Here is a 14,392-nt window from a genome sequence, read left to right on the forward strand (position 1 = left end):
TTCTCTCTCAAACGTGCATAAATAATTCATACTGTATTTTCAGTGACACCTTTACAATTGCCGTTTCTCTGCCACTTTTCATTAACTTCAGTGAAGCTACTATCGGTTATGGTCAATTCTCAAACTACAGAATCAGCTTTCACTTGCCCTTGGCTGTGCTCTAAAGTTGATCCGCATTTTTCGAAGAAGGGTGAAAAATGTAACAGTTTGCGTGTTTGGGGATATTAGATTAGGTGAATGGCAGGTGTCTGTTCCCAAGAGTGAGGGATTTCAAGACTAGGGAGCATATTTTTTAAGATAAGAGGAGAAAGATTTGAAAAAGACACGAGAGGCAATCATTTTACACAGTGATTGGTTCATGTGTGGAATTAACTTCCAGAGGAAGCAGTGGATGCAGGTGCAGTAATAACATCTAAAAGGCATTTGGATAAGTACATGAGTAACAACAGTTTGGAAGGGTAAGGGCCAAGCGCAGGCAGGATTTAGTTTGGGATGATGGTCAGTATGGACTGGTTAGTCAAAGGGTCTGTTTCCATGGCGTATGATTCTGTAATGATTTTATCCAATTTTCTTTCGAGGCATATGCAATATTTCATTTTGTGCGAATCCTTTGTGTTTTCAGAGAAACAATGTAGACCCCCTTTCTATTATGTCAGCATCAAAACCTCTGCCTTTGCACTCAGCTAGACAGACATTTTTTATTGTACTTGGGCTTAAAGGTATTCAGAGATGCAGAGTAAAGACTATATGTGCCTAAGTGCCAACAAATATTTAGTTAGCTCAAGAAAGTACCTTCTCAAGCACAATTAACAAAGAGCATGAAATGCTGGCCTTATTGGCAATATTCACATCCCATGAAAGAATAATATAAATTAATTAATGAACAATCAAATTGGCAGTATTAGCAAGGTGAGAATGTTTCCCCCTTACTTTCTTCTCAGCTCTGCTTCGAGATGTACCACTACTTCCAAACAACATACAGAAACCTGCCATACTGGTTCTGATATTCCATGTACCACCATAACTTTAGAAGAGATTCAAAGGAATCCCAGGAAAAGAAAAGCTTCAATAGCATAGTTTCCAGCCAGTGATGTGAATTCACAAGGATGTTCATTGACTCTAGCCAAATTTAGAGCAGAGCATGGGGAGAAACTCTTTTTAGTTGCATTATATCTTTTCTCTCAAAGGTGCTAAATTGATATTGAACCTGTCGAGGTGGCAAATGTGGATAATAACTTAAAATAGGATCACAGAATCCCTACAGTGCAGATAGAAGTCATTCAGCCCAACAGCACCGACCATCTGAACAGCATCCCACCCAGATCGACATCCCTACCCTGTCCCCATAATCCTGCATTTACCATGGCTAATCCACCTAGCCTGTACAGCCCTGGACACTATGGACAATTTACCATGGCTAATCCACCTAGCCTGTACAGCCCTGGACACTATGGACAATTTAGCATGGCAATTCACCTAATCTGCACATCTCTGGACTGTAGGAGGAAACCAGAGTGGAAACTCTGGCAGACAGAGGGAGAATGAGCTCAATACATTGAATCTTAGTCCCTGAGGCAGCAATGTTAACCACTATGCCACCATACATAAATACATAAAACTTGTTACATATATTAAAAGACAGACACTTGTCAGGAAAATACAGGTAAAATGTTATCCTTAAAGAGAGAAGAAACCTTTATAATTTTACCATTACTTTCAGAACAAGCTGGTCAGATTAATAAAGCATATGTCTGTACTGCCCTCTGTAGGCAACACATCAATAGACCATGTTTCAATTTTATGTAATTTCATCTCGTCCAGAATAAATGAATGGTTGTCCTCATTTTGCATTTTACACATTGATAGAAATGCCCCCAAACCACAATTGCACTAAACAATTTGTTGTGAAATGTACATTGGGCAATCATAGTGCTGCAAAAGAGAAGGCATAAATCAAGGAGAGTGCATTAGCTTGCGAACTCTCACCATGATAGTTGCAGGATGGTATTGTGAAACAAGGGCTTGAGTCAGTGGTTAGGGGTGTAGGGGGGCAAAAGGGAGAGTCTAAGAAATCTGGGAATAGTGGAAGTCCCACCAGATCTAACTGCAGAACCTCATTATTATTTCCTCCCTCTATTTCTTAACTGAGAGGCAACCAGATCAACAACCAGCTGGCTGCCACGCTGGAAGCAATGGCCTAGTAGTATTATTGTTGGACTGTTAATTCAGAGAAAGTGAGGACTACAGATGCTGGAGAGTCAGAAGTGTGGCACTGGAAAAAGCATAGCAGATCAGGCAGCATCCGAGGAGCAGGAGAGATGACATTTCAGACATAAGGCCTTCATCAGGAATGTGGAGAGGGGATGGGGCTGAGAGATAAACAGAGGGGTGAGGATTGGACTGGGGAAAGGTAGGTGGGATGGCGATAGGTGGATGTAGGTAGGTGACTGTGATAGGTCAGTGGGGGGCAGGGGGGGGGTGGAGCGGATAGGTGAGAAGGAAGATGGACAGGTAGGTCAAGTCAAGAGGGCGGTGCCGAGTTGGAGGGTTGGGTCTGGAATGAGGTGAGGGGTGGGGAGATTTAGAAACTGGTGAAGTCAATGTTGATGCCATGTGGTTGTAGGGTCCCGAGGCAATCGTCCTCCAGTTGGTGTGTGGTTTGATTTTGGCGGTGGAGGGGAGTTAGGATCTGCATGTCCTTGAGAGAGTATGTGGGGGAGTTGACGTGGTTGGCCACCGGGCAGTGGGGTTGGTTTTTTCCAGGAAAGGGAGGGAGGTGTCGGAGATGGAGCCTGGTAATGTTTCAGGCATCTTGACATGGCAGATGGTGGAATTTGAATTCAATTTTATATAAACCTGGCATTAAGAATTTACTGCTAACCATGAATCCATTGCCGATGATCAAGAAAAACTCATCTGGTTCACTTTAGGGAAGGAAACTGTCATTCTCACTTGATCTGGCTTACATGTTACTCCAGATTCACTGCAACGTGGTTGACCCCTAACTGCCCCACTGGCCTAACCAGTGTCACTCTCATCCCGTGAATGAATAAAATAAAAGGCAGAGACCACTGGCTGATGCAAGTTTGTTGCAACAACAGTAGAGGGAGCTGGGGATTAGATAATCATTGGGCTGGTGGTACAAGGTTGTAGTTTGATGGTGAGTTGGTGGCAGACTGAATGAGCAGGAAATCAGAGCTCACCAAATGGAGAAAAGGGCAAGAGTTTAGTTGGGGTGAGGACTGTCACAAGGCAGGTGCCTAGTAAACAGTGCCACATCTACTTGACATCACTTGACAGGGCCGAGGCAGACAGGTGACTTTCACCTTGTGGGAGAGTCTAGGACCTGAGGGCACAATCCCAGATTAAGGGCCATACATTCAAAACAGAGATGAAAAAGAATTTCTTCTTTTAGAGCATGGTAACTCTGTGGGGTTCTTTACTGCAGAGGGCTTCCACGGCTGAAACAGACAGAAATTTTAAACAGCAAGAGAATCGGGGCAATGAGAAAAAGGCAGGAAAGTGAAGTTGAGGATTACCAGATGTCTTATTAAATGGTGCTGCAGACTAGATGGGCTGAATGGTCCATTTTAGCTCCTATATCTTATTGTCTTATGTAGGAGACAGGCTCACAAATTGCAACTGTGCGAGGAGAAATGGTTCACAACTTCTCCTTTTGTCTGAGGCGTGGTGACCCTTAGTCATCACCAGTCATCGCTCTCCAATGACAGAGCAGCTCTATGGTTCAGTAGGTCTATGGCACCTTTTAGTGAACAGGAATATTGAGGTCAAAGATTTGTTTGAGGAACTGAAGAGCTCTGCTGCTCCCCCTAGATTGAAAACAGTGCTCCAGTAAGCATTTCCTGATTGATCTAGGCATTAAGTGGCCCACCCAGCAGATGCTGTACAGATACAGATAGATACTGTATCTATGCATTTTGTTTGTGAGAATAAGAAAAAACTGAATTTTTTCAAAATTTGAGACTTGTACATGTAGATGTTTAGACAGACTTTCATGTGCTTGTAGAAGGTACACCAAAGTCAGCATGAAGGTGCAAAAAGCAATTAGGAAGGCAAAAGGCACATTGGCAGTCATTGCAAAGGGATTGGAATATGAAGTAAAGCAATCCCACTCCAACAGAACTTTGGTGTGACCATATTTGTAATACCATAATTTTGGTCTCCATATTCAAGGAAAGATGTACTTGCATTGCAGGCAGTGCAAATAAGGCTGAACTGGAATCACACATGTACAAGGTACCAATCTGCATCGAGGTTCATAGAAATACCAAATTAGGAACAGGTCAGTACTTTCTCTACACTGTAGGTAGTTAGGCTAATGGCATCTTGGTTAGACGGGAGATTAAAGAAGAGACAGCAAAGGACAATGCTGTTACATAAGAATTTGATACATATTTCAGACGTAAAACAAACACTGAAAATATTAGATGGAGTAATCTGGACATAAATGGCATTTTAATGGTTTCACTACATGAAGCCAAAGTGACAGCATTGTTGCAGGGCTTACAAGAAACAAGTCTTATCCCAAATAAAAGATGTCATAACTAACCAATATATTTACAGGACACATTGTGCATGCATCATGCATTTGGGATGATCCATAAAAAATGAAACAAAGAATTTCGACACATACAGAGCTTTAGCGATGGTCAATCAAGTTGGAAAGTTCTTACCCAGTATGCGACATGTTAATGAACCCCTGCAAGAATTGCAAAGAAAAGATCGGGTATGGTGTGAGAAAAATCAATACCTTCGTTTGAAAAAGAGATACTAATTTGGCAAGAATCATATGATCCAAAACAGCCAATAGTTGCTGTAAATGTACCATTCACTAGTCTAGGAGCAGGAATTAGTATAGATTCAAAGGGACTCATAGATCCATACACTATGCATCTTAACTTCTTGACTCAAAAAGACAAAGATACGCAGTTATTGAAAAAGAAGCATTAGCTGCTATGTGGGCTTGAGAAAAACTGCAGTCTGTTTCATAGGTCTTTAATTCACAATTGAGGCAAACTGTTGGTTACTTTATTAAATGCTGAAGAACTAGCAAAGATGGTGCCAAGTGCGTTTTTCTAAGGTTGATGATATTTGTACAAGAATACAGTATGTTGAAGGGAGAACAATCTACAGCAGATCCGTTCTTGTTGAAAAACATGAACAAGAGTATATACATTTTGTCAGAGATGTGGAGACCATTACTTCACCAACTCAAACTAACTACTGGCAAGGTTTCAAGGATAAAATTGGCAGGCAACTCAGCAGAGTTGCTGACCTGCTGTGCTTTTCCAGCACCATGCTAATCTAGACTCTGATCTCCAGCATCTGCAGTCCTCACTTTCGCCTAGCAGGGTAAAGGAGCCTTGCTCCAATGATATAGTGAATTGTTGAGGCTACTGCTACACTACTGTTTGACAGTTGGTTTCCCTACCTAAGGAGGGACATACTTTCTCTTGAGGGAGTGTAGCAAAGGTTCAGAGGATCTTTCCTCGGGTCAGGTCAGAGAGGAGGGTGGAGCGGATAGGCGGGAAGGAAGATTGGCAGGTAGGACATGAGGATGGTGCTGAGCTGGCAGGTTGGAACTGGGGTAAGGTGGTGGGAGGGGAAATGAGGAAACTGGTGAAGTCCACATTGATGCCCTGGGGTCGAAGCATTCCGAGGTGAAAGATAAGGCGTTCTTTCTCCAGGCGTCGGGTAGTGAGCGGTGGAGGAGGCCCAGGACCTGCATGTCCTTTGCAGAGTGGGAGGGGGTGTTGAAATGTTCAGCCATGGGGCAGTGGGGTTAATTGGTGTGGGTGTCCCGGAGATGTTCCCTAAAGTGCTCTGCGAGAAGGCATCCCAATGTAAAGGAGACTGCATCGGGAGCCACAGATACAACAAATGATATTGGTGGATGTGCAGGTGAAACTTTGATGGATGTGGAAGGCTCCTTTGGGGTTGATATTTCTACCACCTCCAAACAGACACCACCACCAGGGATATATTTCCCTCTGCATCCCTTTCCGCAAAGGCTCCCTCTGTGACTACCTAGTCAAGTCCACGCCCCCCGACAACCCACCCTCTCCTCTTGACACCTTCCCCTGTCACCGCAGGAATTGCAAAACCTGTGGCACCACTCCCCATCTCTTCCTCCACTACATTGATGACTGCGTCGGCGCCACCTCGTGCTCCCGCGAGGAGGTTGAGCAGTTCAGCAACTTCAACACATTCCACCCCGACCTGTAACTACGGAAGATGGACTGTTCTACGTAGCCAACAAAGAGACAGGCATTGCTGGGATCCATGCAGATGCCCGTGGCTACCCCTTTTTGTCCGGAGGAAGTGGGAGGATTCGAAGGAGAAATTGTTAAGTGTGACGACCAGTTCAGCCAAACGAATGAGACTTTCAGTTACCTTTTTACCTTAATCCCTTTTGATCAAAAGTTAACAAAGCATTTGCCTTCCATAGTGCTTGCTGCACCTGCATGCCAAATTGTGCGATCGATTTTAGTGATGGATGAGGAAAAGATATCATAAAAGATTAAAAAGTCAAGCACTTGGAAAGCATTGACAGGATTGAACAGAGTCAGCATGGATTTATGAAGGAGGAGGATAGAGAGTGGTGAGCCTGCACAATTCTCTAGCACAGAAAGCAACTGAGGTCAAATCATGAATGTTTTCAAAAAGGAGTTAGATATAGTTCTTCTGTCTGTAGTGATCAAAGGGGAGGGGGTGAAAGTGGGAACAGGGTGCTGGTTGTATAATCAGCCGTGATCATATTAAACGGTAATGCTGGCTCAAAGGGCTGAATGGCAACTCCTTTTCCTATTTTCTATGTTTCTATATACAAGAACAAATGCAAATATTCTAGTCTATTACCATTCAAACAATTCTTTCATTTTTCTGATCAAAATGGATAACTTCATACTTTATCTGCCAATTTCTCAATCTCTCATTTAACTTCCATCCCCAGCTGTGGTCTCCAATCCGTAGAGATTCTTGACAAGTTAACTAGTTCCTATCCCAGCTGCATCCCTGTCATGAATCTTTTTAATCAACCTATTCAGGAGTATTATGATATACCTCTGAAGCAGATGGGATTGTGATCAACTCGCCTTTGGCAGTTGATTTTGGTCTCAGACTGTCAAACACAACCCATGTCCCTCAAAGTTGTATGCACACATCTATCATCATGGAGGAGAAAGTGAGGACTGCAGATGCTGGACACGATAGAAATCTAGCTCCCATGTAGCACACAGAGCCTCCACATCTATCATCATACCAACATATGACTTCCACTTGCAGAAGACACTGTCAGGCCACTAAGCACGGAGATCTGCACAGGACCAAGAAAAATTATCACCAACACGACCCCATATCCAATATCCAAGCAACGCAAGCAACTGGGGCACCAGAAACAAACCGTGACCATAGATATCCCATGCTTCCACACTTGAAAACAGCTGGCAACATTCTGGATATTCCAGAGGCTGAGTCCCATCACTAGTATAAAGCAAGCACAGTGGAGAATAACGTCATCCCACATATAAACTCATAATTAGTTACAAAGTGCAGAATTGATGTTTGAGTTCAGCCAATTTTAAGCTTTGTTAAGAAAATGCATTACATTTTGTTGTTTATTGTGGGTAGTGTTTCTGGCTAACCTAACGTGTGTTCTCAGTCGTAGCCTAGTAGTTAGTGCTACCTTGGTAATTATCTTAGCTAAAAGATATATCCTTGGCTAATGGTAATGATCAGTGATGAACCCTGACAATCTAAAACAACAACAAAATGTCCAACTTGGTCATGGAACAGGAAAATGAGTTCCTGTTCATAAATGTAAAAGATAAGAACATTTTCTTTATATGTCACCGAAGAATGTCGATAAGTAAAAAGAGATATTGGTAACAACACAATAATAACAGTAAATTCAAGAATAGTTTTCCCTTAAACAGCATGCTTTAGATAAACAAAGTTGACAAACTGAAGGCAGTTTTGAAAACTCAACAGTAATTTCTTTTCTAAGCCTTCAGCAAAATGTAGGGCCTGTCTGATGGGTCATTTCACATTTGCCATCTTCTAGCCAAAGTCAAGAAGTAATTCACAAAGTAACCAGAAGAAGCAATGACTGTGGCCAATGACTTTAAGAATAAAGAAAAACAAATAATAGCAGTCCAGAGAATATCACTTGGTGCTTCCACAGGAGCAAGACTAGATTACTTACAGTGTGGAAACAGGCCCTTCAGCCCAACAGGTCCACACCGACCCTCCGAAGAACAACCCACCCAGACCCATTCCCCTACATTTACCCCTTCACCTAATACTACAGGCAATTTAGCATGGCCAATTCACCTAACCTGCACATTTTTGGACTGTGGGAGGGAACTGGAGCACCCAAAGGAAACCCACGCAGACACGGGGAGAATGTGCAAACTCCACACAGACAGTTGCCTGAGGCAGGAATTGAACCCAGGTCTCTGGCGCTGTGAGGCAGCAGTGCTAACCACTGTGGAAGATGAGTGGAAACGTTGTCAGAATTTGTCTTTCATAAACTACAGCAGAACCTGAGGGATCGTGAATGTTTTTCACTGCAGTTTGCTCAATCTATCAACATAACCAGCCCAGGTGACTGTTTTCTGCACATGGTTTTTAAGGACATAACAACTGAAAAGGATCTTCTCACCCCATTGCCCCTTAAAGAGAAAACAAAGGGTAAAAATATCCACAACAAATTCAAATTGTACATGTTTCAGAGAAACATTTCAATCAAGAAACAATGACAACTGACGGTGCACCAGCCATTCTAACTATGGGCTTTGTTGCATTTTGCAGATATGATCCTGATTTCCCCCCTTTTGTCACTTAACACAGTTTAATCCAAGAGCAAGATTGACAAGTGACGTGATGAACTTTTCTCATGCAATGCAGGTTATCATTAAGATTGTATTCTCAATTCGAGCAAATGTCCTTCAGCACTTCTTACTCAAGGCATTCAATGCTGCCTAAGGTGAAGTAATCCTCCATGCTGATGTGAGGTGGTTAAGTCAAGAAAAGGACTTGTAAAGAGCTTTAGATTTTTTGCCTGAAATCATCACTTTTCTTAATTCAAGGAATGAGATGTCAGAAAAAGCGTGGTGGCTCAGGTTTGGCTTCTTTATGGACATATCATCAAATCTAAACAAACTGAACTGTGAACTGCAGGAAAAGGACAGAGATCTAGCTCATACGATCAAGGCTGTGAATGCATTCAAACTGAAACTGGGTCTGTGGCCCTCCCATTTAAAAAATAAAACACTGCAATGCTTCCTGCATCTGGAGAAAATATGTTTTAAAAACTTGAAGACAAAGAAATGAGATTCTACCCAAAGAATGTCTGCTCATACCCCTGAGGAAGTGAGCAGAGGAACTCAACAGGTGATTTTAGGAAATAGATGTGGTGGGACAAATATTCATATTGTCACAAATAAATTGGCAGGTTGGCTACCAAATTCCATCAGATGTTTGATTTGCAGAGCAGAGGAGTAGATTATGGGGATAATTACTCCTCAAAATGATATTCAGTTTAAAATCAGACTGAGGGACAGTGAATTTTTTAGGGCCTTGTAAACAGAGGAAAATACCAATTCCTAACATTGTATCCTTTTAAACTGAAAACTTACTTTAACACTTATTTTACTTTTACTTTGGCTTTAACTTTACTTGTACTTTATTTGTAGAAGTGTGTAGAGTCAAAGATAATCAAGTCCAAATATCACACCCACAAAGGATTGTATATGATTATCAGTCTCAAACAAACCACGTCCTCACTTCAGTCACAGGTATCACACTGAAGCTGGATGAGTAGAGGACAAAACAAATAATTATTTATAGTTGCTTTTAGATTTATAAAGCATAAAAAAGCTATTTATTCTGGATTTTCTTAGAAGTAGATTCTGGGTTGCAAAAAGCGGACTCATGCTTAAAAAGGTTGGAGACCTCTGCTGTATAATATCCTTGCATCCTACTGGATGCTTATTTACCCTAATTTTGTATTGTCAGCAAACCTGGAATTGTTATAGTTTAGATCAGAGTGGTGCTGGAAAAGCACAGCAGGTCAGGCAGCATCCGAGGAGCAGGAAAATCGACGTTTCAGGCAAAAGCCCTTCATCAGGAATAGAGGCAGGAAGCCTCCAGGGTGGAGAGATAAAAGGGGGCGGGGGGGGGCTGGGGAGAAGAGGTGAAGAGAAGCAGAGGGTAGGGAATGGAGGTGGCAGGTCAGAGAGGAGAGTGGGGGAAGGTAGCTAAGAGTAAAATGGGTGAATGGGGGTGGGGATAGAGGTGATAGGTCAGAGGGGAGGGTGGGAAGGGAGATTGGCAGGTAGGACAGGTCATGAGGACAGTGCTGAGCTGGAAGATTGGAACTGGGGTAAGGTGGGGGGAGGGCAAATGAGGAAACTGGAGAAGTCTACATTGATGCCCTGGGGTTGAGGTGTTCCGAGGCAGAAGATGAGGCATTCTTCCTCTATTGTTATAGTCAATCCACCAATCAGAATCCTTAGTAAAGGTTACAAATAGGTCTGAGTACATATCCTTGCAGTACCCCACTAGTTAGAGCCTGCCAACCTTTTTTTGCTCTGTTTTCTGTCCATCTGTCAGACCTCAGTTCATGCTAATATTGAATCATCCAAACCCCCGAGTTCTAGTTCTAGTTTTATAGCCTCTTATGAATGAGCTGAAAAATGTGTTGCTGGAAAAGTGCAGCAGGTCAGGCAGCATCCAAGGAGCAGGAGAATCGACGTTTCGGACATAAGTCCTTCTTCAGGAGGGTGGGGGAAGGTAGCAAAGAGTACAATGGGTGAATGGAGGTGGGGATGCAGGTGATAGGTCAGAGGGGAGAGTGGAAAGAGAGATTGGCAGGTAGGACAGGTCATGAGGACAGTGCTGAGCTGGAAGATTGGAACTGAGGTAAGGTGGGGGGGAGGGCTTATGCCCGAAACGTCAATTCTCCTGCTCCTTGGATGCTGCCTGACCTGCTGTGCTTTTCCAGCAACACATTTTTCAGCTCTGATCTCCAGCATCTGCAGTCCTCACTTTCTCCTAATCTCTTATGAATGCCTTTTGAAGATTCAAATATACAGCATTTACTAATTCCCCATCCATTCTGGAGGTACACCTCAAGTACTCTTAATACATTTGTCAACTCAGATTTCCCATCCATATTTCCATGTTGATTTAGTTTATCATATGATTTTTTTTGTAAAGTAGTCTGTTTCCATTACCCCACAAACTGATTCCTGCTACTGATGTTACTTCATGCTTTTTTTATTATCACTAATGTTAGGTTTAATGGTTTATAATTACCCCTTTTACTCTCTCCCACCTGACTTAAATAGTGATGTTATGCTTGCTACTTGCCAATTTTTGGGAACTATCCATGAATTTAAGGAATGTTGGAAGATCAAAACCAGTGTATCCACAAACTCTGCAACGATCACTTTTACAATCCTAGAATGCAGATTGTCAGGTCCAGGGGATTTGTGGCCCCTTATTATTCATTTCTCCAGTACAGTTTCTTTACTTCTACTGAATAATTTAAGTTTCTCACTCTTGCTAGAACCTTGGTTCCCCGTTACTTCTTAAATGATTTTTGTGACTTTGAATGTAAAAGCATACAAAAAGAGCAGGATCTTCCCAGCCACTAAATGAATTTGGAATTGGTGAGAAATTTGGGAAAATCACATGAGATCAGCAGTAAGTGGATGATCAACGTCCAGAGTAAAAGGTTCCATTTTCCCATGTTGAACAGTGAGACAAGATCGTCACTAGTGAACAGCAAGAGGCCTATTTGCATGCATTAGCATGTGGTAACATCTCATTATTAGTTCATTTCATTTGTATGCAGTTTCCCATTCTCCCAGCTGTCACATTAGAAACTAGATGGCAATAATTCCCGAATACCTGACAATTCCAGCTCACCACTCATTCCTTTGCCCTGCATCTTGGACAGCAGTCACTAACAGTTTAGGGCATGCCTCCTGGTCAGTGACAGCATCCACTCCATGTCCATCGACAGACAAATACCAGTTTCTCTGCATCCTCCTGACACAGCTCTGATTCACTTAGAAAACAGTTCTGCATTTTTGAGTGCACTGACACCTTTCTTTATAAATACTACTGCCAGGACGCTTTGCACACAGGGACATGCACCCAGCTCATAAATTACACTAGGTTGCATCTCAGGGTTCCTCACTTGATCTCTTAACACTTCAATGGTCACATCATCACTGCCTCACTTCTTTGCAGTTTCCCCTCAGCCAGAGCTTAAAACCTCACGTTACCTTACCTTTTAGTGCAGACACAAAACCAGGCGGCTTGTAATAGCTGCTAGCAGATGTCAAAAAAAAAGCGGTGGAAATGTTGCTATATGGCACCAAGCTATGTCAGTCTCCTACCGTACCATGTGCCAGCAGTGTATGCAACAAAGACACTACATGTGCACCAACCAATGGGCCATGTATCAATGTCTACAGGCAGTGGTCAAATCAAGGGAGACACCCTTCAGTCAGGGGGTCCTGGAGCAGTGAGTCAAGGACAAAGTCCAATATCAGACCATCCTCCACAGACAGTTGGATGCTTGGGGTGGCCAGGTTCAGGGTGTCCATGTCACTACAATTGAGGGAGTCGGCCATGGTCAGCCCTGCACGTTAAGTGAAAGCAGTCCTGGAAGTCACAATGCCTGCTGTACAGAGATCAGTCAGGGGTCCAGTCAGTCATCAGTCAGTGCAGTCCTTCCAATCTGGACAGGGAAATGCGCCACAGTCAGTATTAGAGTTCGGTTCAATGAAAGACAAGTGTGGTTCTAAAGGGAGCACAGCAGTAATAGGGAAGTAGGGCGGATCAATGTGTGGATCAGATCCAGCATGCTGGAATGTAGAGGCAGCAATAATTGTGAAGGAGAGAAACTCAACATATAAGTGAGAACAGAATAGTGCATTGGGAGGACATGGGCTACTATGGATGCAGAGGCATCAACAGTCACAATCACACTGAATTAATGGGGGGAGCACTGCAACATTATAGTTGGCATGACTATGCTGAAGGAGTAGGGCTCAGGGATAACATTGAGAGAAGAAGTCATAATTCAAAATGGCATGTGAGAACATTTGGGTGTCCAGTACTGATGGGCTTGACCAGGAGTGCCAAGAAAAAGGAACATAGAAGTTTGTAGGGTGTCCGTTGATTACCAGATTGTGCCAAGGGCAGCCTGCACTGTCCTCTATATTCATGTGGCTTGTATGTGCTCACTGAAAGTGGAAAATCACTGACACCATGACAAGTGGCAGAGTGAAAGAAAGGTAGGACTGCAGCTGCTGGAAAGTCAGAATCAAAACATGTGGCACTGGAAAAGAACAGCAGGTCAGGCAGCAACTAAGGAGCAGGAGAGTCAATGTTTCGGGCAGAGCCACTGTTTTCTACACAGGAGCAGAAAAAACAAGGGGATGTGATACACTGTGAAGAGCTGGGAGAGTGGGAGGAGTCTTCCAAGGGGGAGGGGGAGGATATTGAGGAGGAGGAAGAATATTACCTTTTGCACTATAGAGCACTGCAGAATCAGGAATTATAAGCCAGACACACAGTTCCAGGGGCTGAATGCGGTGCTCACTTACTGACTGTAGATTTCTTGGTGCTCAAAAGACCAGCCTTCCCTTACCATTCCTAGAGGCAAATGCTGCTTCTGTTTTTTTTTATTTCTTGTTTTTTTTTTAAATGATGCTGAATAAAAGAGAATATTTTGAACCATTTGAAAACTTGCAGTCCCACATAGGACAATGAGAATATGTTGGGATTCAAAGGCATCAGGGGAAGCACAGCACTGCCCTAGACAGGGTTCTATGATGAGATGAAGTGAAAGACAATAACCTGTTCAGATCCGTTCTTCAATAGAAATAGATTTGTGCACGTGCACTTGTATTTACAATGAAGTGTCAACTGTGCCACCTAATTGCTCTGCGCAGTGCTTGTTTGTGGTGCCCTCCCATATGTGCACACTGAAGGGCAATGCCTGACAGTGTTTGACTGGGTGCACAACTGGCCTTTAAAGATAGTGTTGTTGCTAAGGTGCCCCCAAGATCCCAGCACGTACTTCTGCCTGTGACAGGTGGGAGATCACAATAAATGGGATGCCATCAAGGCAGAATGCATAGGCACTGAGGAAGTTTAGGAAGATGGTTTGTGAAATTTTGCTCGGACTCATAAAGACCAACCTGCCATGAAAATTGCCAAAATTGACTCTCAACTGATTTCTGGTTAATTTCAGCTGAAATACTTTTTAAGACCATTGCCATTCCCATATTCTTCACAACAAATTCACTGGTCCCTACCTCACTTGAAGGTGAATGTAACTATAAACCTA

General features: G+C 43.0%; 1 protein-coding gene across 10 annotated transcripts in view; it reads right to left on the reverse strand.

Moving 5' to 3' along the window:
- The window catches only part of LOC140477201 (coiled-coil domain-containing protein 102A-like), a 570,837-nt gene that overhangs the window by 377,347 nt on the left and 179,098 nt on the right, over positions 1–14,392 (reverse strand). The window lies entirely within an intron of this gene.

This window comes from Chiloscyllium punctatum, chromosome 5, assembly GCF_047496795.1.
Source record: "Chiloscyllium punctatum isolate Juve2018m chromosome 5, sChiPun1.3, whole genome shotgun sequence".
NCBI classification, from domain to species: domain Eukaryota; kingdom Metazoa; phylum Chordata; class Chondrichthyes; order Orectolobiformes; family Hemiscylliidae; genus Chiloscyllium; species Chiloscyllium punctatum.